Source organism: Zea mays, chromosome 8 (assembly GCF_902167145.1).
Source record: "Zea mays cultivar B73 chromosome 8, Zm-B73-REFERENCE-NAM-5.0, whole genome shotgun sequence".
Lineage (NCBI taxonomy): Eukaryota > Viridiplantae > Streptophyta > Magnoliopsida > Poales > Poaceae > Zea > Zea mays.
In genome coordinates this window covers 143,404,440-143,429,518 of record NC_050103.1, presented here as the reverse complement: position 1 = coordinate 143,429,518, position 25,079 = coordinate 143,404,440, and the positions used below count along the sequence as shown (strand labels likewise).

General features: G+C 55.7%; 1 pseudogene; it reads right to left on the bottom strand.

Annotated features, from left to right (window-relative positions):
* Positions 1-3,161: 3,161 nt before the first annotated feature.
* LOC103636030 (IQ domain-containing protein IQM1-like) lies at positions 3,162-6,557 on the bottom strand (annotated as a pseudogene).
* Positions 6,558-25,079: the final 18,522 nt, after the last annotated feature.

Below are 25,079 nucleotides of genomic sequence, written 5' to 3'. Positions count from 1 at the left end.
CGCCAGCAGGCTGGTCCCGGACCAGCGCATGTGCCGGAGTGGAGTTCGACGTTGGTGCGCCGACAAGCCTGCGCAGTCGGTCGGAATGGCAGTGGCGGGACCTCCTCTCGTCTGTGGCAGCATCGGCTAGTGGCTCGGGCTAGCGCAGGGTGGTGCTGGTGGCGACAGGCCCCATATTCTTCATCATTGTGCGGGGCGACGAGGCAGCGGCGACGGCGGAGGCAGCTTGTTGTGTCTCGGGGTTTCGGCCAGACGTTGTGCTAGGGGCTCTTGGGCGAAAGTCTCGGCGACGGTGACGCCCATGGGCGCCGCTTCCCCTATTGAGGGTGTCGCATCCCCAGCGCTGTAGCGTCACGGTGACGTCACTTCCTTCCTGAAGGCATCGCTTCTGAAGTTCGTCTCGGCCACGACTTTGCCTTTGGCTCTTGCTTCGTTTCTCGGCACCTGGTTTGCGAGTGGAGGTGGAGTTTTACAACGTGAAGTCGGAGCTGCTACGTGAGGGGATATGGCTCGGCAACAATAACATGAGGTGAATCTCCCTTCTTCGTGGTCCAGAATGTTTCGAAGGTCGAGCTAAAATCGTAGGTAGGACCGAGGGTCAAGATTGGAAGTCGGAGCTTGTCTATGCCTTGAGCCCGACAACGATGACCTGTTGAGACCTTTCGCATCGGGCTGTCTATCTGCTTTTCGTTTGGTTTGCCTGTTGGCTGCTTTGGGAAGTCGAAGTTGCTGGATGATCTGCATTCTTGCTTGACAACGATGACCCTTAGCAGTTTTGTGTGCTCTCGTGTGGGGTTACCGCTGCCTGTGTTGTTTGGGCATTCTGTGTCGGTGGTGAGTGTGGTGCTTTTTTGATGTCCCAATCCAACCGGCGAGTTGAGTTGTATGGTGTCGGCGTGTTGATGTCACAATCCAACCGCCTATTGTTTGTTGTTTAGTCCAGTCCGGACCACTTCTTCTTTATTAATATAATCGACAGCTCTCCTGCCTGGTTCGTTTCAATAAAAATGCCATGAGGTGCGCATAAACAACATCCAATGGTGAGGGAGTTTGACCGAATTGTCGGCGATGTGACAAAAGGGTCATAGCCCACCAGTAATCCTGCAAGTAAATAGACAATCACCTCGTCATCACGACAGGGGGGGTGCCACAGCCATCTAACTATCTCAGTGGCAAGGCCCTTGATCTTGCGAAAATAGTATGTGGCCATGAGGTCTTCTTAGTCGTAGCAAGTTCAACTCGAATCTTCAAGATACGTGCCCAAGTCACTACACGATGGTAGATCTTTAGCGACCCTTATTAGGGATAGACGGTTGGTCGCTAAATGTGCATGTAGCGACGGTCAGTCGGTCGCTAAAAGTATAAAAATTTAACAACCCACGGTCAGTTGCTAAATGTATAGTATGACGACTAACTTTTGGTTGCTAAATGTATAGTATGACGACTAGCAGTTGATTGCTAAATCGTTAATAAAACAACCAACAATTGGTCGCTAAATGTACAATATCAGCAACCGACGGTCATTCGCTAAAGCCTTTAGCGACGACGCTTACAACGATCATTCTTATGGGGTCGCTAAAGGTCTTTAGCGACCAACCGTAAGTCTCTGAAGGCGCTTTTAGTGATCAACCTTAGGTCGCTGTAAATCAACCGTCGTGTAGTGACTGGACGACTCAAACTGTGTTTGGAGAGAATCTCAGATTTCCTTAGATGTGTTGGCCGAAACCACATCACGTACATGTCCTCCGACATGCAGGAGAGCAACCCACTTAAATGTTGTTGATCTTGGTCATACCACCGAGAGTAGTCAAGATTATCGATTTGCTCAGCATCGGCGCCGGTAGACGCAACAACTTTTGAGGTGGTGCCGGCGTTGTGTGCCATCGATGTAGCCGATTAATTTGGTGCCTCTCAGATATGGGAGGAGTTGTGCATGGAGGAGATAATTGGATTTAGTGAGACGAAAGGTTACTCCATGATGCAGCGAGATCATGGGGGTGGAGGTGGAGGGCTAGGAATTTGGCGTGGCAGCAATGGAGTGATGGGGGAGTAGGTGATAGAAGAATCCGTAGATGGCTATGGTATTCACAAGATTAATGACTCCGTTGTTACCATGCTAGAGCATCTCCAAGAGCACTCTTAAAATCTCTCCTAACTTGAAATTAAAGGGAAAAATAACAAATTGCACCGACTTATATCTCAGTTTTGTTGGGTCCAAACAAATCCACTCATTTATTTCTATTTTTGTATCCACATAGCACCATTGGGTGTTATATTTTTGGCGCATAAACATTTCCAGCTATTTATTTATTTATTTAAATTTTGAAGTGTGAACCGAGAGTACCAATAAATGATAAGAAGTCACCCAAATATTACATAAACCAATTTACTTAGCGTAAATTTAATAGCTAAAAATAGAGTACCTAAAGTTTTTTATGACAAATTTAATTACGCATGCTTCGAGATATATCTCATAACCGATCTCGTCTAGGTAACAATAAATTGGCAAGATTATTACGAAAGTTGTCCATGTCTTCATTTTCATCTCTGTGGTCACTATTGGTTGAGATGAACACTCAACCGAAATTGGTGTGTAGTTTCCATCACGATCATACAGGTCAAATTCTACATGTGGCATTGCACTTTCACAAAAGTCAAACTCTATATTTGACGGTGAAGACGGGGGCACAAATTTCTTTCCATCGGCTCCATAAAAAATTAGCCCACTTTAGCAAAGATTTGTGGACTAATTGTTAGTCGATAGATAAGCTAACAATTTACAGGCTAAAGTTTAGTGACTAATAATTAGCCCTTACAATCTAAACAGGCATATAGCAATCGATTAGCTCCCCTAGCTCTGGTTCAGAAGGTGGACTGGTGGCCTCTCCCAAGTCAAAATTAAAACGCAAGCTGTACAGAACAAACCAGAATTCCATATCCAAGATGCGAAAAAAATAGTCCGAAACACGTCGGCCGAAGAGAACGAAAAAAAGTCAGAAACACGAATCCGGGCGGCGGTTTCGACTCCTCCTGACCCCTTTTCCTGCAGATCTCCATTGTTCTATACTGGAAACTGACCTTTCTCCGAGATTTCGCGCCTTTGACCCTTTCTGGCATTTGATGACAAGATCTGACATTTGATCACCTTTGCCTTACAGGAGTTTAGGAGTACTGTACTTCCATCTTTATGCACAAAACTCAGATGTGACAATGCAAGCATCCAGCTGCTCAAAGATTTGTAGTTGAAAATGAAGGCACGAAATCTCGTGGCAGTGCTCGTATTGCTAACAAATTCTTTTATTCAACAAGGATCCTGCAGTCAGTACTACATTTGTCCGAGAAACTGCAGATTCAGGCTACCCAGGATGCAAAGGCCTGTAGTTTATTGTGCAGGCGGAGCGCATGCACCTCAGGTCAAAAGGCGATGATGGAAGAAACGTACAAAAGAATGCTACCCGATCAGAGAACGCAACCGAAACGATGTTTGTCTACAACGAAGCAACAAACCAACCAACAATATTGTTAACCCTTCCCTCCCTCCCTCCCTGGTGCTAAGGAAAGAACGGCGCAACGCAACGCAGTAGCACGAGCACCTTGGAAAACGGCGCTGTGGCTGCGGAGGTGTCGTGTCAATGAGCAGATCACTTGACCTTGTGCTTGGGGAGGGTGAGCGCCACGGGCGGCGCCGTGTAGAAGCCCATGAACTGCTGCTGCTTGGGGGAAGAGCGTCTGCCCGTCGGGGTGGGGCAGCCCATGTAGTGCAGGCTGGGCGACAGCCTGATCTTGGGGCTGGGGCGCGGCGACGGGATGGGCAGCCGCGGGGACGGCGCCGCTGCCGCAAGCCTCGGCGACAGGTTCACCTGCTCCAGAGCCATGCTCTGGACGTCGGCCGGGTAGTTCTGGAGGCAGCCGATGCGCGCGCCCGTGGGCGTCGACCACTTGAACGACGGCCGGCTGGCCATCATCGTCATCTTCGACGGCTCGACGGTGTCCGTGGCCGTGTCCTCCGCCTTCACGACGTCGACCGCGGGCAGCTCCACGGCCTCCTCAGCAGCTTCTTCGGTGGCCACTGGGGCTGGGGCCTCCCCTGCTGCCTGCGGCTCTTCTGGGCCCTCCGCCGCCTGCTTCTTGAACGACGGGTACTCGTCGTCGTCCACCGAGCATCGCTTGACGTTGGCGAGATCCACGTTGTTGTCCTCCAGGAAGGCGATGAACTCCCTGAAGTTCTCCTCGGTCGGGAGGTAGTGGCCGCTGTAGGGCCATATCGCCTTGAGGACGCCGTCCTTGGCGACCAGCCTGCCGGCGGCCGAGGTGGCTGCCCCGGACAGGAAGCTCGAGTGCTGGAACTTGCCCTTGCGCTTCTGCCCGACGTACAGCGACCTGCTGGTGCTCAGCACGAAGATCCACTTGGACTCCTCGTTCGTGTTCACCAGATCGCCGCTTTGCTTGTACAGCAGCCGGCCTTCCTCCACGACGACTTCGTACGCCGCCCTCTCGTTCTGCTCAGCAGTCAGTAAGTCAGTCAGTCGGATACATTAATACAATTATCTAGGGGCAAAGGGCACACCGCACGTACTGGTCCGAGGTACATGATGAGCTGTGAGTTGAGCTTGCTTCGTGGGCATTTCTGGTGATGCAAGTCTCTGCCTTTGCCGACATCCAACCAGTAGAAGAAGGGCTCGCAGCTGGAGCTCGCGCACCAGATGTCGTATAGCGGTGGCGCGGGTCAATCTGAACAAGCAAACAGATGATGAGACAAACAAGACAAAGGCATTTATAGTTATATATATGAAATGAATGAAAATGCTTACGGCTTCGAGCCAGTGCTGGAGCGCGAGCTTCTGCGCCTTGTCGTCCTTGCAGAGTCCCTTGCCGACCTTGGCGACCCTCTTGCCGGCCCTGGACCAGCGGGACGCGGCGGTCTCCTGCCTGTCCTCGTGGAAGAAGGAGATGGACTTGATGTTGAGGTAGACCGAGTCGACCGTCTTCCACCAGAGCTCCTCGGCGACGATGGCGCCGTCGGCGAGGCTGCGGCGCGTGCGGAGGCCCTTGTAGGCCTTCTGCAGCGTGGTGGCCGCCTGGTCGAGCTCCACGCGGGGGCGAGGGGAGATGTACTCGATCATGGCCTGCGCCTGCGGGTGCGGGTGCGGGTGCGGGGACACGGACACCACCCGCCGTGGGCTCTGCTGCTGCAGCGCGAGGGTCCCCGGGCGCGCGCCGTTGATGCCGCCGCCGCCCCGGCTGGCCGCCTCCCAGTTCCTGAAGCTGAGCGAGCGCTCCAGGCCGCCGTGCGCCATCTTGGCGCTCTTGGGCTTGGGGCTCTGCTGGCCGGAGCAGGACACCCTGGGTGACCTCAGCAGCGACGACAAGGCGGCGGCATCCCGCGGGCTCTGCGGCCTCGGGTGCAGCAGGTGGTTGTGCTCTGTGTTGAGCAGCCTCAGAGTCATCTCGCGGCTCCCTCCCTGCGCCGTCGCTGGAGAGCCGATCGTTCTGCAGCCATGACGGGCGGCGATCGTTGTGGTCAGAAATTTGCTCTATTGGCTATTATATTATATATAATATAGAAGAAAATCAACATTAAACACAACCGAGGAAAATGTTTGGCCTTATAAAACCAGAATCTTATCCTGAGAAAGATTGGGAAGGGCAAGATTGAGCACTTATTGCAAGAACAAGAGCATCCAGGGACACCAATACCATACCTAGAGAGAGACAGCAGTTGATCGCAGGAAGATTAATGGGCAGCGCTGCGGTTCCTTTGGGGGTTCAGGTTCACCTAGCTGTTGTTGGTTGGTTGATCCGTGGTACTCCCAGCGCGGACGGGGGCGCCTATATATACAAGAAATGAACTAGGCAGGCGCATGCATATACGGCGGGGCGGGGCGGAGCTGAGGCTGAGGACTAGGACGAGTCCAAGTTGTGCGTTGCGGAGGGGGCGGCGACCCGCGACCGGTCATTGCCGCGCGAGCGGGGGGAGGGAGAAGGGATGGAAGACGAGTCCACGAAGGATCCGCGTCCCTGCCTGCCTGCCTTCGCACGTCAGCCCACCCGTCCGTCCGTCTACAGCTTGCAGTTTTGGGCAGCCTCTCTTTTGGCGGCACATAGCCGAGCGCCGGGTGCAGGACTGCAGGTACCGGTTCAAAAGACTACTAAAAAGACTGTATACTATAACACTAAAAGATCTTGAATCATAAATGCAGTTAACCTACAACATATATGGAAAGTAAAGTAACGAAGCACCCGTCTCTCATATTTTTTTCACATAGCCCTTATAGACCTTTCAAGAGATCTCATATTAAATGGAGTCCTAGAGTCCCTTGTTCAGTTTTCTATATACAAGAGACACCTAAAAAAATGTATTATACAATGAGGTTGTATCTTTAAAATCAGTCACATCATAAATACAGTCAAGTGACGGACTCTTCACGAAAAGCTTGTTTCTTGTATTTTTTTACATTGAACCCCTTAGGACTTGTACAACCCCATTTAATACGAGGTTTTTTGAGAAGGGTCTTTGAGGGGCTAATTGAAAAAAAATACAAGAGCTTGTCTCTTCATAACTCTCTATACATGTTGTCTCTTAACTGTATTTATGATTCAGAATCTCATAATTGTATTATACAGACTCTTAGTTATCTCTTGTACTTAGAAAACCGAAACGGAGTCTCAGAATTGTACATATTCTTAGAGATCTCTCAAGATATAGGGTATTAAATAAAGTTGTACAAGTTGCGTCTTCTTCTCGCAGCAAATATCCGTACTGCGCGACAAGGATGCTCGGCTTTCATTGGCTGGCCTGATCTTGTGCTCGGTCCAAGAGATCGGACACGGAAACACGGTGTAGTCAGTCCGGTCCTCCCTCCCCATGCGTAGACAAGTACACACACGGCGTCCTTGTTTGTTTTTACCAGCTGCCCAACTAGCTGTCGCCCCCACTTCAGTCAATTTCTTTTTTGTTTCATACGATGCCCAGCCGCAGCGTGTGTCTGTCACACGTCATATAGCCATGGAACATCTTCGTCAGCTTTAACACTGTAGTAAAAAGGGCTACTGAAGTTGGTGTGAGCTAGCGGTAAATTAACTTATGGGAAGAAGCTGAAGTTGATGCCACGCGTCCTTAGACTCAACAACAGCCGTCTGCAAGACGCTAATTTGAGTGTCTTGGGGTCCATAAAAATGTTTTTTTTTGGCTTTGTTGGTAACACACATGATAAAATCAAGGAGATAGACTCGTAAGCCCCCTTTGATGTGACTATAGCGAGACCGCACACCACTTGATGGCTGTTTTGGATCTCCGTGGATAGCAGTTGTCTGCTAATAATATCGTCTCTTCTTGATCCAAGCAGGTATAAATAATAGATTAATTAATTATGAGCTAGACCTTTACATAACAATCATAGGTAGATCTATGCCTTGAGTCGCCTAGGATGTAGCCTGCATAGCGATAACTGAGTAGGATTGAGCAGCTGGCCTAAGGCGTAGTCTATATTTATTATTTGTATCCGTGTTTTACGGTCTTCTCTGCAATATTGTCTCTCTTTATTTTCTTCTCCAACAATGTTCTCTGTCATTCTATATACGTAAATACCTATGTTACAAACTTTTTTCATTTTGATTTTTGTACGTATGTATATGTCATATTCTTAAATGTATTGTACAAATTTTAGTTTTGCTAAATATGCTTTATAAAGTATTATAATGTATAGAGAAGAAGAGAGTGAAACTCTATAGAGAGAATCTAGCAGTATCCTCTATATTTAGAGAACGGTGCTAGAGAGGTAGAGAACGAGAATCTTCCCTAAATATTAGTGTCGGCGTTTCGACCCCGGGGGTCCCTGGACCGACGAGTAAATTGTCGCTGCGTGTCCCAGCCCAGATGGATCGGCGCGAGACGGAACACAAGGGGGAGACAGTAAGGGGAAACTGCGGTCTCGTTTTGTCCTGCGCCCAGGGCAGATGCGCTTGCAGTAGGGGGTTACAAGCATTCGCGTGGGAGAGAGAGAGAGAGCGTGAGCCTTGTGCGTCGGCCCGTTCTCCCGCGCGGCCACCACTTCGTACGAGGGCCCTGGACCTTCCTTTTATAGATGTAAGGAGAGGGTCCAGGTGTAAATGGGGGGTGTAGCAATGTGCTAACGTGTCTAGCAAAGGGGAGCCAGAGCCCTGTGTACATGCCTACATGGTTGTTTGGAGAGATGTTGCTGCCCTGTTCATGTGATGTCGTGGCCGTCGGAGGAGCGCTTGAGCTTTGTGGAAGTACATCTGTCAGGGCTGTCGGATCCTTGCTGACGTCTCCTTGCTTCCGTAAGGGGCTGAGAACCGCCGTCGTCATGGAGCACGCGGGGTGCCATCATTACCTGTTTTACCGGGGCGAGCCAGATGGGACGCCGGTCTTGTTCCCCGTAGCCTGAGCTGGCTAGGGGTAGGGTAATGATGGCCTCCCTTGTGACGTGGTCGGTCCGAGCCCGAGGTCGGGCGAGGTGGTGGCTCCTCCGAGGTCGAGGCTGAGTCGAGCCCTGGGGTCGGGCGAGGCGAAGACCGTCGTCCGGCGTCGAGGTTGAGTCCGAGCCCTGGGGTCGGGCGAGGCGGAGACCGTTTTCCGGCGTCGAGGTAGAGTCCGAGCCCTGGGGTCGGGCGAGGCGGAGACCGTCTTCCGGAGTCGAGGTTGAGTCCGAGCCCTGGGGTCGGGCGAGGCGGAGACCGTCGTCCGGTGTCGAGGTTGAGTCCGAGCCCTGGGGTCGGGCGAGGCGGAGTCCGTCTTCCGAGGCCGAGACGGGGGCCGAGCCCTGGGGTCGGGCGAGGCGGAGCTTCCTATGGCGCCCGAGGCTGGACTTAGCTGTTGTCGTCCTCACTCTGGCGAGTGGCACAACAGTCAAAGCAGGGCAGGCGGCGCTGTTTTTCTGTCAGGTCGGTCAGTGGAGCGGCAAAGTGACAGCGGTCACTTCGGCCCTGTCGACTGAGGAGCGCGCGTCAGGATAAGGTGTCAGACGATCCTTGCATTGAATGCTCCTGCTATACGGTCGGTTGGCGTGGCGATCTGGCCAAGGTTGCTTCTCCGCGAAGCCTGCCCGTGCTGGACCTCGGGCGAGTCGAAGGTGCGCCCGTTGCTTGAGGAGACCCTCGGGCGAGACATGAATCCTCCTGGGTCGGCTATCTTTGCTCGAGGCTGGGCTCGGGCGAGGCGAGATCGTGTCCCTTGAGTGGACGGAGCCTTGACCTGAATCGCACCCATCAGGCCTTTGCAGCTTTGTGCTGATGGGGGTTACCAGCTGAGATTAGGAGTCTTGAGGGTACCCCTAATTATGGTCCCCGACAGTAGCCCCCGAGCCTCGAAGGGAGTGTTGGTACTCGCTTGGAGTCTTTTGTCGCACTTTTTTGCAAGGGGACCGACCTGGTGTAGCCCCCGAGGCCTTGGAGGAGTGGTTTGACTCCTCCGAGGTCTTAGCGCTTTTCATGATGGCTCGGCCGGTCTGGTTGTTCCCTCATGCGAACAGGTCATTGCCCGGGTGCATAGTCAGTTCCAAGTTCCCGGGCTGGTATGTTGACGCTGTCAACGGTTTGGCCGGAGCCGGGTTTGCGAGAGCAGCCCCCGAGCCTCCGCACAGAGCGAGAGGACGGTCAAGGACTGACTCGGCTTTTTTCATACGCCCCTTCGTCGCCTTTTCGCAAGGAGGAGGAGGGGAAACGCCATGTTGCCCTCGGAGGGCGCCGAACATGGTGTCTCCAATGAGTTGCTAACGGGTGATCCGAGTGGCCGCCCGTGCCCCGTTCGATAAGGGTCGGCTAGTGGCCCAGAGGCGCACTCCAAAAGTACCTGCAGGTGATTTGCCGGACTCAGTCCCGTTTGATAGGGTCCGAGGGCTCGATGCCTCCCTCTGATGGGATTCCGTAACAGAATCGCTCCTGCTGGTCTCGGAAATGTCCTAGGGTACCTCGGGAGCGTAGCCCGAGCCTCGACCATGTATCGGACGTACCCAGAGTCATCTCTCGCTCTGCGTGCTCTGAGGCGGCTGTCGAACCCTTCGGGGGCTAGCCTACGAACCCCTGATCAGTAGTGGGCGCGGAGCCCGAGTGGCCTTAGGCGGCTGTCGAACCCTTCTGAGGGGCCAGCCTTCGAACCTCTGACCAGTACTGGGCGCAGAGCCCGAGTGCTCTGAGGCGGCTGTCGAACCCTTCCGAGGGGCCAGCCTTCGAACCTCTGATCAGTAGGGGGGCTCGGGGCCGCTTCCTTCGCGGAGAAGGATCCCTTTCGGAGTATCCCCTTTCCCGGTCCCTGTAGCAAGAGAGAGAAAGGGGAAGAGAAAAAGGGATATGAAATTGAACGACGTGGCGTACCTTTTTTGACGCGGTCATCATGGCGGAGGTGAAGCGTCGCCTGCTTCGCCTGCCAAATGTGTCGCCTGCCCTGCCGCAGAGTTAATGCGACGGGACAAGTGTTTCGTGGGGCAGCCGTTGTGCGAGCCGTTCGAGAAACGGTCGTTTCGCCTTTGAGTTTTGGATTTCGCGGCGGGTTCGGGCGGAGTGTTGAACGGGTCTTGCCCGGGCCTTTATATATTCGAAAAAGGGACCGGTGGTGGTTCTTTACTCTGCTGCTCGCCTCCCGCTTAGGTTTCCGCAACCCGAGGGAATAGCCAGAGAAAGAAAACCGCGCACCTTGTCCGCTCTGCCGCCGCCTCCTTCGCTTGGTGATGGCCGATCGGGTAACCGTCCTTCCGCCGCGCGACCCGTGGCCTTTCTCCGCCGTCACGACGGACGATCTGGAGGCTCTTGTTGCCGATGGCTTGCTTCGAACCCTCCCCGGTGACCCGCAGCCGGAGTGGATTGCTCCCCCAAGCGGAGCCGCCCCGTCCCCGCCGTCGGGGTATGTGCTGAGTTTCGTCTCTTTCCATGAGCGGGGGTTCGGAGTGCTAGCAAGTCGCTTCATGCGGGCGATTCTGCATTCCTACGGGGTGGAGCTGCACAATCTCAACCCTAACTCCATCGCGCAAGCAGCCATCTTCGCGGCGGTTTGCGAAGGGTTTTTGGGGATTGAGCCCCACTGGGATCTATGGACCCATCTCTTCTCTGTGGAGCCTTTTGCCCTGACAACGGGGGAAAGGAGAGTCCGCATGGCGGTGCGGGCCGGTGGCTGCATCCTCCAGTTGAGGCAGGCGCGTGCGCAACAGTACATCCCTGCCATCCTTGTGTCTTCAAACAAGGGGTGGCAGCGCCGGTGGTTTTACCTCCGGAACGACGATGGGAGGCTCCCATCGTTTTCTCAACGAGTGGTGACCGCCACCGACAACAACTGGCGCTATGGAGCCCCGCGCGAGAGACAGAAGAATCTCCAGCCCCTTCTGGAGACCTTGCAGGAGCTGCGAGACAGAGGGCTCACCGCCGCGGGGGTGGTAGCCGCCATCCATCGCCGGAGGGTGCTCCCCTTGATGGAGCGGCGACTGCTGCTTTCGAAGATGGTGCCGGGGGTCGACTTGGAGGGTTCGCAGATGTCCTCGGTCCCCCTCCCCGCCGATGACCTCCACAGGCGGGTAGCCGACACGGTAGGGAGGCTAGACGTCGGCGCCCTTACCCAGCTCCCGATGCGTCCCGAGCGCGGGTGTATGTCCCTGGTGAGTGTCCGCTCCTTCTTCCTTGTTGTGTCAGATTGCCCTTGGTTCTCACAGCCGAGACTTTTCGTCCGTCTCCAGGAGGTGGGGTTTCACAAGCTTTCCCTGCCACCGGTCCCGGAGGACGCGGTGGACCGAGCCGCGCGGAGGGTTGCTGCGGAGAAGAGGAAGGAGAAGAAGGACGCGAAGAAGGCTTGGGCCCGCGAGCGGATGCGGGCTCGGGACGCCTTGGAGAGGCGTCGGCGGCGGCAGGAGAGGGACGGGCTCCCGAGGGAGCCGTCACCGGAGACGCCTGACGACGATGACGATGATGATGACGAGGGTGACGAGGACGACGACATGGTGGCCCGCCTCGGCCTCAGCCCAGATCTGCGGCTGGGCCAGGGGCCGTCGAGCCAGCCCCCGAGTGGGCTGGCGCCGTCAGTATCCAGGGCCGGGGCATCAGGGTCCCGGTCTGAAGAACAAGGGCAGGCTGAGGGGGTTCTTGACCCCTCGGCCGAGGTGGTTGAGGTGACCCCAGGGAGTCAGGCCGACCCACCTGTCCCTGAAGAGCCGTTGCCCGTGCCGGCAGCACAGGAGGCTGATTCTCAGGTCGCCGTGTTTGCGCCTGGGCAGACCGTCCCTTTGGCGCCCCGGGCGCCCGAGGCAGGGATGGTGCCGAAGCCGACAGTGGGGCAAACCTTGGTGGTGCCCGCGGGGACCGAGGCTCGAGGGGCCTCCCCGCAGGCACGATTGGTCGTGGCTTGGAGTGGGTAAGTATCTGAGGATACCTCTGTCCCGGTTCCTTCTTCGTATGTCCTGATCCTGCCTTTCCTTTTCCTCCCAGCAAACGGAGGCATGGCTCGACCGGTCTGGCTCCCCAGAAGGTCCTCAAGACGGCGTCGGCTTCTGCAGCCAGTGCCGCACCGGGCCTCGCCGGCCGGCTGGCCTCCACACAAGGTGTCTCCAAGCAGGGGGGATAGGCGGCACAAGTTGTCGTGGGGCGAGCTCCCGAGGCTGACCCCTTCGTTGAGGCGGCCGTTGTGCCGAGGGAGACTGCTGGCGCGGCCACGACCTCGAGCCCACCAGACGCGTTGCCGGCGCTGGCACCGGCTTCTGCCGAGGCTGCTGTCATTCTGGCCGTGGAGCCACCCGTCGTCGCCGATGCTGAGATGGCCGAGGCGCCGCTACTCGAGGCCGGCGGTCGGAAACCTGCCCCCTTAGCCGAGGAGTTACCCGATGCGCCGACTGCAGGGGGTGCCGATGCCTTGGAGGAGGGGGGTGCAGAACCGCGGCCCGTTCTAGGGAGCGGCAATCTTGTCCTTGCGCGGCGCAGTCCCGACGAGCGGCGTCAGTCGCTCCGGTTCTGGACCCGTGGTGCTTCGAAACCCCTCTTCGTTCTTGACGATGAGCGGGAGGAGCATTCTTGGGACGGGCTTCGTGAGTGAACCGAGGCAATGATGGGGTCGCTTCGGTCGACCTTGGAGGTCCTTTCCAGGGACGTTCCCAGGATCCTCCAGGTAAGGATTTCAGGTATACCTTTCACGTGATCAAGGCATTCTTTGTGACGCCCCGCTTCCCTTCCTCAGGATCTGACGGATCTGAGCACCGCCAAGTCGTCGTTTATCCGCCGCGAGGTCGACGTCTGGGGTTCGCTGCGGTTCCTGAGGACCGCGCTTGCCAAGGCTACCGAGCGCCTCTCCCAACGGAGCACCGAGGCGGCAGACCTTCGGTTGCTCTGCGACGAGTTGGGGGCAGAGGCGGCGGCGGCACGCGCAGAGGCGCAGAGGCGGCAGTTGCAGCTTGGCCAGGTCATCAGTGAGCGGGAACAATCTCGGGGCCGGGCCGCCGAGGCCGAAAGTCGGGCTAAGGCCCTTGGGGGCCAGCTAGCCGAGGCGTCCACTCGGGCCGGAGCCCTTGCAGCGGACCTGGCCGTGGCCGTCGGGTCTGCTCAGTCCGCCCAAGCCGCAGCCTTGGAGCAGCGTGCCCGGGCCGAAGGTATGTCTTGGCTGTTTCGAGATTTCGATTCAGCTTCATTCTTCAACTTGCGTTTGAAGACTTCTGCTTTGGCTGTTTGCAGGGCTCGAGTCTGCCCTCAACGAGTCCGCCAAGGCACTTGCCCAGGCGGCTGAGCAGAGGGAGGCCGACCACGTGGCCATGTCCGAGGCTATCTCGGCTTTCTGCCAGGTCTTTGGTCTCGACAACGTCCCCTCGGGAAGCTCCCCTCAGAGTCGCCTGCAGGCCTTGGGTGACCACGCACGCGGCAGACTCCACGAGGCGCTGCATCACAGCGTTAGGCGGGCCTTCGCCGTGCTCGCTTCCCACTACGATGTGGATCTGGAGCGGGTCAGCGAGGGGTACTGCCTTCCCGACGAAGATGAAGCTGCCCTGGCCGAAGTTCAGAGGCTTGACGCGGCCGCCGCGGGCCCAAGCGCGGTGCTGGCAACCACCTTCGAGGCGGAGATCCTTCTGCTTGCGCCGCCGTCCGAGGGTGGGGCGGATCTCGCCGAGGGTGGAAACGAAGCCGAGGGTGCAGCTCCTCCCCCGGGCGAAGCCTGATTCTACCGGAGCAGTTTATTTTGAATATGTATGTGTCTTTCGCGGCCGCCGAGGCCTGAATACTTTGTCGTCGTGATATAAAGTTGTGTCTCTTTTCCTCCTGTTTCGCGTATCCGGACTTGTTCGTCAGTAGCAGGATCGCTTACCCAAGTAAGAGTTATTTTTCGCGGTAGGTGACGAGCGAGGTATCCGTATCCCGGAGGCGTAGGAGTCCCTCGGCTCGGTCGGCCTTGCCGTTTACATGCACTCTTATTCGTTTTCGGGGTTCTGTTACTGATATAGCCGGAAAACACGAAAGTCGTTTTGGTGGAAGACTTTTTCCGAGGAAAATTTTGACGCAGAGGGGGTTCCCCCTTCTAGCCCCCGAGGGAGGGTCGGGCTTTGCCGAGGCAAGGCTGGCCCTTCCTTGATGGTTAGACTTTATTTGCGTATGTAAACGAGGTGTATGAACGATTTGAAAACATCTTAAGGGTAGAAGTGACGTAGTTGTCGGATGTTCCAAGCGTTGCTGTAGACCTCGCCTTGACTGTTGGCCAGCTTGTATGTTCCGGGCTTCAAAATCTTGGCGATGATGAACGGCCCTTCCCAAGGAGGCGTGAGCTTGTGGCGCCCTCGGGCGTCTTGTTGTAGCCGAAGCACCAAGTCGCCCACCTGGAGGTCTCGGGACCGAACCCCTCGGGCGTGGTAGCGTCGCAGGGACTGCTGATACCTTGCTGAGTGTAGTAAGGCCATGTCCCGAGCCTCTTCCATCTGGTCTAGTGAGTCTTCTCGGTTGGTCCGGTTGCTTCGGTTGTCGTACGCCCTCGTCCTCGGGGATCCGTATTCTAAGTCTGTGGGCAAGATAGCCTCGGCCCCATAGACTAGAAAGAATGGCGTGAAGCCCGTGGCTCGGCTTGGCGTCGTCCTCAGACTCCAGACCACCGGTTCCTTCATCCATCGCCTGCCGAATTTGTTGAGGTCATTGTAGATCCTTGGCTTGAGTCCTTGCAGAATCATGTTGTTGGCACGCTTTACCTGCCCATTCATCATGGGGTGAGCTACGGTGGCCCAGTCCACCCGGATGTGGTGGTCCTTGCAGAAGTCCAGGAACTGTCTGCCAGTGAACTTGGTGCCGTTGTCGGTGATGATGGAGTTTGGGACCCCGAAGCGATGGATGATGTTGGTGAAGAACGTCACCGCCTGTTCGGACCTGATGTTGTTTAGGGGTCGGACCTCAATCCACTTGGAGAATTTGTCGATAGCGACCAGCAGGTGCGTGTAGCCCCCGGGTGCCTTCTGCAAGGGACCAACGAGGTCCAGACCCCACACAGCAAACGGCCAGGTGATGGGTATTGTTTGCAGGGCCTGAGCGGGCAGGTGCGTATGCCTTATGTAGAATTGACACCCTTGGTAGGTGCGTACAATCCTAGTGGCGTCGGCCACCGTGGTTGGCCAGTAGAAACCCTGTCGGAAGGCGTTTCCAACGAGGGCCCGAGGTGTTGCGTGGTGGCCGCAAGCCCCCGAGTGTATTTCTTGCAATAGCTCCTGACCTTTGGTGATGGATATGCATCGCTGGAGGATGCCTGAGGGGATGCGGTGGTAGAGCTCCTTTTCGTCACCCAGTAAGACGAACGACTTGGCGTGCCGCGCCAGTCGCCAAGCTTCGGCTCTATCGAGGGGTAGCTCTCCTCGGTGGAGATATTGCAGGTACGGGGTCTGCCAGTTTCGATTGGGCGGGACCCCATTCTGCTCTTCCTCGACGCGCAGTGCCTCACCCTTAGGGGCCGAGGGTGCCTCGGGCTGAGCCGAGGGTGCCTCGGGCAGGACCGAGGCCTTCTCGGGCTCGGGCGTGTCGTCGGTCTTGACTGAGGGTTGATGTAGGTCTCGGGAGAAGACGTCCGGAGGAACCATCGTCCGCCCCGAGGCTATCTTAGCCAGCTCGTCCGCAGTCTCGTTGTATCGTCGGGCGATGTGGTTGAGCTCGAGCCCGTAGAACTTGTCCTCTAGGCACCGAACCTCATCGCAGTAGGCTTCCATCTTCGGGTCGCAGAAATGGGAGTTCTTCATGACTTGGTCGATGACGAGCTGCGAGTCGCCACGAGCGTCGAGACGCCGGACCCCTAGCTCGATGGTGATGCGCAACCCGTTAACCAGAGCCTCGTACTCGGCCACATTGTTGGACGCCGGGAAATGGAGGCGCAACACGTAGCGGAGGTGGTTCCCAGGGGCGAGATGAAGAGCAGGCCCGCGCCCGCTCCTGTCTTCATCAGCGACCCGTCGAAAAACATGATCTAGAGTTCCGGTTGGATTGGAGCTGCTGGAAGCTAGGTGTCGACCCATTCAGCCACAAAGTCCGCCAAGACTTGGGACTTGATGGCCTTCCGAGGGGCGAACGAGATTGTCTCGCCCATGATCTCCACTGCCCACTTTGCAATCCTACCCGAGGTCTCTCGGCACTGGATGATCTCCCCCAGGGGGAAGGATGACACCACAGTCACCGGATGAGACTCGAAGTAGTGTCGCAACTTTCGTCGCGTCAGAATTACCGCGTACAGTAGCTTCTGGATTTGCGGGTAGCGGATTTTGGTCTCGGATAGTACCTCACTGTTGAAGTAGACTGACCTCTGGACGGGCAATGCATGCCCTTCTTCTCGTCTCTCGACCACGATCGCGGCGCTGACCACCTGAGTGGTAGCGGCGACGTAGATCAAGAGGGCTTCTCCGGTAGCGGGGGGCACCAAGATGGGTGCGCTTGTAAGGAGCGCCTTTAGGTTCCTGAGGGCTTCCTCGGCCTCGGGGGTCCAAGTGAAGCGCTCGGTCTTCCTTAAGAGGCGGTACAGAGGTAGGCCTCTTTCGCCGAGGCGCGAGATGAAACGGCTCAGAGCCGCAAGGCATCCCATGACCCTCTGTACTCCTCTCAAGTCGTTGATGGGCCCCATGTTGGTGATGGCCGCGATTTTCTCCGGGTTGGCCTCGATGCCCCGCTCGGAGACGATGAACCCCAAGAGCATGCCTCGGGGGACTCCGAAGACACACTTCTCGGGATTGAGTTTTACGCCTTTCGCCTTGAGACACTTGAATGTCGTTTCAAGGTCGGAGAGGAGGTCGGAGGCTTTCCTCGTCTTGACTATGATGTCATCGACGTAAGCCTCGACCGTTCGACCAATGTGCTCTCCGAACACGTGGTTCATGCACCTTTGGTATGTCGCACCCGCATTCCTCAAACAGAATGGCATAGTAGTGTAGCAGTACATGCCAAAAGGTGTGATGAAAGAAGTCGCGAGCTGGTCGGACTCTTTCATCCTGATTTGGTGATACCCTGAGTGGGCATCGAGGAAAGACAGGGTTTCGCACCCAGCAGTGGAATCCACGATTTGATCGATGCGAGGCAGAGGGTAGGGAACTTTCGGACATGCTTTGTTTAGACCGGTGTAGTCTACACACATCCGCCATTTTCCGCCTTTCTTTCTTACAAGCATAGGGTTGGCTAGCCATTCGGGATGGAATACCTCTTTGATGAACCCTGCAGCCATCAGCTTGTGGATCTCCTCGCCTATGGCTCTGCGCTTTTCTTCGTCGAATCGGCGCAGAGGCTGCTTCACGGGTCGGGCTCCAGCTCGGATATCCAGCGAGTGCTCGGCGACATCCCTCGGTATGCCAGGCATGTCCGAGGGACTCCACGCAAAAACTTTGGCGTTCGCGCGGAGAAAGTCGACGAGCACTGCTTCCTATTTGGTGTCGAGCTCGGAGCCAATCTGGATCTGCTTGGAGGCGTCGTTGCTGGGGTCGAGAGGGACGGACTTAACTGCCTCTGCTGGCTCGAAGTTGCCGGCGTGGCGCTTCGCATCTGGCACCTCCTTGGAGAGGCTCTCCAGGTCGGCGATGAGGGCCTCGGATTCGGCGAGGGCCTCGGCGTACTCCACGCAGTCCACATTGCATTCGTACGCGTGTCGGTACGTGGAGCCGACGGTGATGACCCCGTTGGGGCCCAGCATCTTGAGCTTGAGGTAGGTGTAGTTGGGGACGGCCATGAACTTAGCGTAGCATGGTCTCCCCAGCACTGCGTGGTAGGTTCCTCGGAACCCGACCACCTCGAATGTGAGGGTTTCCTTTCGGAAGTTGTAGGGAGTCCCAAAGCAGACGGGCAGATCGAGTTGCCCAAGGGGTTGGACGCGTTTCCCGGGGATGATCCCGTGAAAAGGCGTCGCGCCGACCCGGATCGTGGACAGATCGATCTGCAGGAGCCCGAGGGTCTTGGCGTAGATGATGTTGAGGCTGCTGCCTCCGTCCATGAGGACCTTGGTAAGCCTGACGTTGCCGATGACGGGATCGACAACGAGCGGGTACTTTCCCGGGCTCGGCACGCGGTCGGGGTAGTCGTCCTGGTCGAAGGTGATGGGCTTGTCGGACCAGTCTAAGTAGTCTGGCGCCGCCACCTTCACCGAGCAGACCTCCCGGCGCTCTTGCTTGCGGTGCCGAGCCGAGGCGTTCGCCACTTGCCCACTGTAGATCATGAAGCAGTCGTGGACCTCGGGGAACTCCTCTGCCTTGTGATCCTCCTTCTTGTCGTTGTTGTGGGCTCTGCCACCTTCCGCCGGGGCCCGGCCTTATGGAAGTAGCGCTGAAGCATGACGCACTCCTCAAGGGTGTGCTTGACGGGACCCTGATGATAGGGGCATGACTCCTTGAGCATCTTGTCGAACAGGTTGGTGCCTCCGAGAGGCTTCCGAGGGTTCCTGTGCTCGGCGGCGGCGACAAGGTCTGCGTCGGCGGCGTCGCGTTTCGCTTGCGACTTCTTCTTGCCCTTCTTCCTTGCGCCACGCTGAGCGGAGGCCTCAGGGACGTCTTCTGGCTGGCGCCCTTGGGGCTGCTTGTCCTTCCAGAAGATGGCCTCGACCGCCTCCTGACCAGAGGCGAACTTGGTGGTGATGTCCATCAGCTCGCTCGCCCTGGTGGGAGTCTTGCGACCCAGCTTGCTCACCAGGTCGCGACAAGTGGTACCGGCGAGGAACGCGCCGATGACATCCGAGTTGATGATGTTGGGCAGCTCGGTGCGCTGCTTCGAAAATCGCCGGATGTAGTCCCAGAGGGATTCTCCCGGCTGCTGGCGGCAGCTTCAGAGATCCCAAGAGTTCCCAGGGTGCATGTATGTGCCCTGGAAGTTGCCGGCGAAGGCTTTGACCAGGTCGTCCCAGTTGGAGATCTGCGTAGGGGCAGATGCTCCAGCCAGGCTCGGGCGGCGTCGGAGAGGAACATGGGAAGGTTGCGGATGATGAGGTTGTCATCGTCCGTTCCACCCAGCTGGCAGGTCAGCCGGTAGTCCGCGAGCCACAGTTCCGGCTTTGTCTCCCCTGAATATTTGGTGATGGTAGTCGGGGTTCGGAACCGGGTCGGGAACGGCGCCCGTCGTATGGCCCGGTTGAAAGCTTGCAGACCGGGTGGTTCGGGCGAGGGGCTCCGATCCTCCCCGCTGTCGTAGCGTCCCCCACGCCTGGGGTGGTAGCCTTGGCGCACCTTCTCGTCGAGGTGGGCTCGACGGTCGTGGTGGTGGTGCTCGTTGCCGAGGCGACCCGGGGCCGCAGGCGCTGTGTTCCGCGTGCGCCCGGTGTGGACCGAGGCTTCCCGTATGAATCGGGAAGTCGCGGTGCGATGCTCCGGGGGGTACCCCTGCCTGCGGGAGGCAGAGCTTTCGGTCCGTCGGACCGCGGCATCTTCCAGGAGATTCTTGAGCTCTTCCTGGATACGCCGCCCCTCGGTGGTGGATGGTTCCGGCATCGCTCGGAGTAGTATTGTTGCTGCAGCCAGGTTCTGGCCGACCCCACTGGAAGCTGGGGGGCAGCCTTGCCCTGGCATCGTCGGCGATGCGGTGCTGGACGTCCTGGGCCAGATGACGCGCTTCTCCGGCCGGTGCTCGGCCTGCCCACTCCTGCCCGATATTTTGCCGGAGCTGCACAAGTTGTCCTGCTTCCTCGTCGAGCCTGGTCTGCATCTCGCGGATTTGCTCGAGCTATGCGTCTTGACCCCCTGCAGGGACTGGGACCACAGCTAGCTCACGAAGGATGTCAACGCGAGGCGTAGGCCTAGGGGGATCGCCGTCCTCCGGCATACCAAGGTGGTTGCCTTCGTCGAGACCCCCTAGATCGACGTGGAAACATTCGCGACTTGGGCCACAGTCCTCGTCGCCAAGGCTGTGGCTACTATCGGAGCAATCGGAGAGGCAGTAGTCACATGCGGTCATGAAGTCCCGCATGGCACTGGGGTTACCGAGCCCAGAGAAGTCCCAACCAGAGTCGGGCTCGTCATCTTCCTCGGAACCCGGGGGCCCGTAGGTCGAGACGGCCGTCAGTCGGTCCCAGGTTGACCACATATGGTACCCCAAAAGGTTTGGATATGCCTTTATGAAAGCGTCCACCGAAGCGGGATCGCTCGGTGGGTCGAAGCTGAATTTAAAAGGCACAGGATGGGACGCGGACAATACCTCTTGATCGATGGATGGTGACGAAGTCGCGTTAGGGACGGACTGCACCGCTATCTCAGGTACGAGGCTCACGCCTAGCAAGCCCTTCGCGAGCGTGCTGGCGTCGTTCGTCTGCTTGGGGTTGGCGTGTTGCGGGGAAACGACGCTCGTCTTCGTCTCAGACGCGAGGTCAACGCCCGTCATGACCCCTGCTAGGGCGCCGGCGCCGTCGACTCGCTCGACAGCCGACAAGGTGCCACCTCCTGCTTGGCCATGGCTGCCCCGCCTCCTCCTCCGTCGGCGGGGAAGGTGACGGGACAGGCCCGAATGTTGCTCTTCCGCCACGTGGGGAAGACGTCGTCGATTCCACCGCCGGCGGGTGGGCTGACGGCCACCATTGTTGTTGTCGCGCGGCGGAGGAAGGAGTATCATGTCGTAGCTGCCGTCGAGGGACATGAACTCAAGACTCCCGAAACGGAGCAGCGTCCCGGGCTGGAGAGGTTGCTGGAGACTACCCATCTGGAGCTTGATGGGAAGCTGTTCGTCAACACGCAGCAGGCCCCTACCTGACGCGCCAACTGTCGGCGTTTCGACCCCGGGGGGTCCCTGGACCGACGAGTAAATTGTCGCTGCGTGTCCCAGCCCAGATGGGTCGGCGTGAGACGGAACACAAGGGGGAGACAGTAAGGGGAAACCGCGGCCTCGTGTTGTCCTGCGCCCAGGGCGGATGCGCTTGCAGTAGGGGGTTACAAGCGTTCGCGTGGGAGAGGGAGAGAGAGCGTGAGCCTTGTGCGTCGGCCCGTTCTCCCGCGCGGCCACCACCTCGTACGAGGGCCCTGGACCTTCCTTTTATAGATGTAAGGAGAGGGTCCAGGTGTACAATGGGGGGTGTAGCAATGTGATAACGTGTCTAGCAAAGGGGAGCCAGAGCCCTGTGTACATGCCTACATGGTTGTTATGGAGAGGTGTTGCTGCCCTGTTCATGTGATGTCGTGGCCGTCGGAGGAGCGCTTGAGCCTTGTGGAAGTACAGCTGTCGGGGCTGTCAGATCCTTGCTGACGTCTCCTTGCTTCCGTAAGGGACTGAGAACCGCCGTCGTCATGGAGCACGCAGGGTGCCATCATTACCTATTTTACCGGGGCGAGCCAGATGGGACGCCGGTCTTGTTCCCCGTAGCCTGAGCTGGCTAGGGGTAGGTTAATGATGGCCTCCCCTGTGACGTGGTCGGTCCGAGCTCGAGGTCGGGCGAGGTGGTGGCTCCTCCGAGGTCGAGGTTGAGTCCGAGCCCTGGGGTCGGGCGAGACGAAGACCGTCGTCCGAGGTCGAGGTTGAGTCCGAGCCCTGGGGTCAGACGAGGCGGAGACCGTCGTCCAGCGTCGAGGTTGAGTTCGAGCCCTGGGGTCGGGCGAGGCGGAGACCGTTTTCCGGCGTCGAGGTAGAGTCCGAGCCCTGGGGTCGGGCGAGGCGAAGACCGTCTTCTGGAGTCGAGGTTGAGTCCGAGCCCTGGGGTCGGGCGAGGCGGAGACCGTCTTCCGGAGTCGAGGTTGAGTCCGAGCCTTGGGGTCGGGCAAGGCGGAGACCGTCGTCCGGTGTCGAGGTTGAGTCCGAGCCCTGGGGTCGGGCGAGGCGGAGCTTCCTATGACGCCCGAGGCTGGACTTAGCTGCTGTCGGCCTCACTCTGGCGAGTGGCACAGCAGTCGGAGCAGGGTAGGCGACGCTGTTTTCCTGTCAGGTCGGTCAGTGGAGCGGCGAAGTGACTGCGGTCACTTCGGCCCTGTCGACTGAGGAGCGCGCGTCAGGATAAGGTGTCAGACGATCCTTGCATTGAATGCTCCTGCGATACGGTCGGTTGGCGTGACGATCTGGCCAAGGTTGCTTCTCCGCGAAGCCTGCCCGTGCTGGACCTCGGGCGAGTCGAAGGCGCGCCCGTTGCTTGAGGAGACCCTCGGGCGAGACGTGAATCCTCCTGGGTCGGCTATCTTTGTCCGAGGCTAGGCTCGGGCGAGGCGAGATCGTGTCCCATGAGTGGACGGAGCCTTAACCTGAATCACGCCCATCAGGCCTTTGCAGCTTTGTGCTGATGGGGGTTACCAGCTGAGATTAGGAGTCTTGAGGGTACCCCTAATTATGGTCCCCGACAATTAGGTACATAATCCTTTAAAGTTTATTGCTAGAGAAAGCCTAAGGTTCCAATGTTCCACTATAGAGACAACATAGCACGATTGCACGAGGGGGGAGGGGGAGGACGGGTAGTGCACGAACACACGGGCAGCGGGGCGAGCGAATGCATGCAAGTAAGATGTCTTACAGAATCTTTAGTGTATTCAATAGACTGGCTTGAGATCGGGGTTCATGATTTCGACCAAAATTCAGTGTTTTTCTGTTTTCGGTACTACACGAAAGTGAAATTTCGGTCCGGGAAACTATATATATCGGTTCCAAATTCAAAAAACTATAAAAGTCAAATTTGGTCAAAAAATGAAATTGTAAACCGTGCCTGAGATGTGATCTTGGATCGGCCCCTATTAGCAAATATCTCAAAAGTTAGATTAAATCGGGTAATAGCTGCTAATATGTGGAGAAATAATAATTAGCCATGTTCAAACACACTCCGAGCTAATAGATACGTAGCTAGACAGTTGTGAGCTAGCTAATATTACCTATGTGCTATTAGGTAGCTAATTCAACGAGTTTGGCAGAATTATTGCTAGCTACTTGCATAGGTCGTCTACTGTCCACAACTCATGCCTCATTACTAGGCCATACTGAGATAGTTCATAGATGGTGGACGACCCTCGGTTCAGACGATGGGAGTGCCAAAGAAAGGCTTGTGTCTGTCATTCTTCTCAGGACTTCAGAAGATTTAGAAGTGTTTGGTTTTTAAGGACTAATTTTTAGTCTCTCCATTTTATTTAACCCCAAAATCAGATAGAGCAATAACGAGTCTACTCAATAGTTCTATTTTTTGTAAGGTATAGAGTGAACAAAACTAGAGTAACCTATTGTGTTATATCAAATTAACCTTAGCATGTCACTGTGATTAATATGAACATTATTAGGTAAAGAGGAGTGATCAAGGGCACAACTTGCCTTATACTTGCGGTAACCTTGTTGTACGGATGTTGACCCACAAGTTGGGCTTCAGATTCCTCGTCACCTCGCCTCTACTCGTAGCAATACATACAATCAAGCAAATAATTGATATGATAACATTACACCAAAGCATAAGAACAAACTGTGTAAGAATATTATATGAGTCACTACGAAATCGTAGGTTCAAGAACCATTAAAATTGGTGTTAAAACGAAGAATTTATTGATAAAACGATATTTTAGGCGCAATAAATATAATAGATGCGATCTAACAGATATTGCATTTAAACTAAGTATATATTAATTTATAAAATGCATAGGTTAGAACTATAAACTAGATTATCTAGCTAATTAACATTAATTAAATAAGTAATTAATTAATTAAAGAATGTGACATAATTAAAACAATGTTATTACTACGTACGCAAAAATTAATATGAACCTAACACAACTTGAATAGATTAAAACAAATTTATTGACTTATAAGATATCACATTTTAAATAAATTAGTAGGTGAAAGTCGCCTTGAGAGGGTGAATAGGCGAAACCTGTAAATTATAAACTTTAGGAAGTTGGCGCTAGAGGTGTTTGGAGTGACCAAAGAGAGCAGCGGTGAATCTAATGATACTTGGTGATGGACCGAAGATGTCCAAAAGGCAATAAAGGAGAAGAAAGAATGTTACAGAAACTTGTTCCATGATAGGAGTGCGGTCAACATAGAGAGGTATAAGGTGGCAAAGAAGACTGCAAAGCGAGCTGTGAGTGAGGTAAAAGGTCGAGGCTATGATGATCTTTACCTAAGACTAAGTACAAAGGAAGGGGAGAAAGATGTCTATAAGATAGTTAGGATTCGGAAAAGGAAGACGAGGGACATCAACGAAGTTAAATGCATTAAGGATGAGATGTATCAACTCTTGGTGAAAGGACAAGACATCAAACAGAGGTGGCGGAGGTATTTTAACAATCTTTTTAATGGTGAGAATGAGAATATGGACATCCAATTGGATGACTCCTTCGATGATTTAAATAGATGCTTTGTACGTAGGATCTTGAGAGCACCTAGAGGGGGGGGTGAATAGGTGATCCTGTAAAACTTTAAACTTAGGCCACAAAAACTTGGTTAAGTGTTAGCACAATAATTGCCAAGTGGCTAGAGAGGATTCTCAACAAAACACAATAACCACGAAGATATCAATCACAGAGATGGCACAGTGGTTATCCCGTGGTTCGGCCAAGACCAACGCTTGCCTACTCCACGTTGTGGTGTCCCAATGGACGAGGGTTGCAATCAACCCCTCTCAAGCAGTCCAAAGACCCACTTGAATACCACGGTGTTTTGCTTTGCTTTTCTTAATCCCGTTCGCGGGGAATCTCCACAACTTGGAGTCTCTCGCCCTTACAAAGATGTTCACA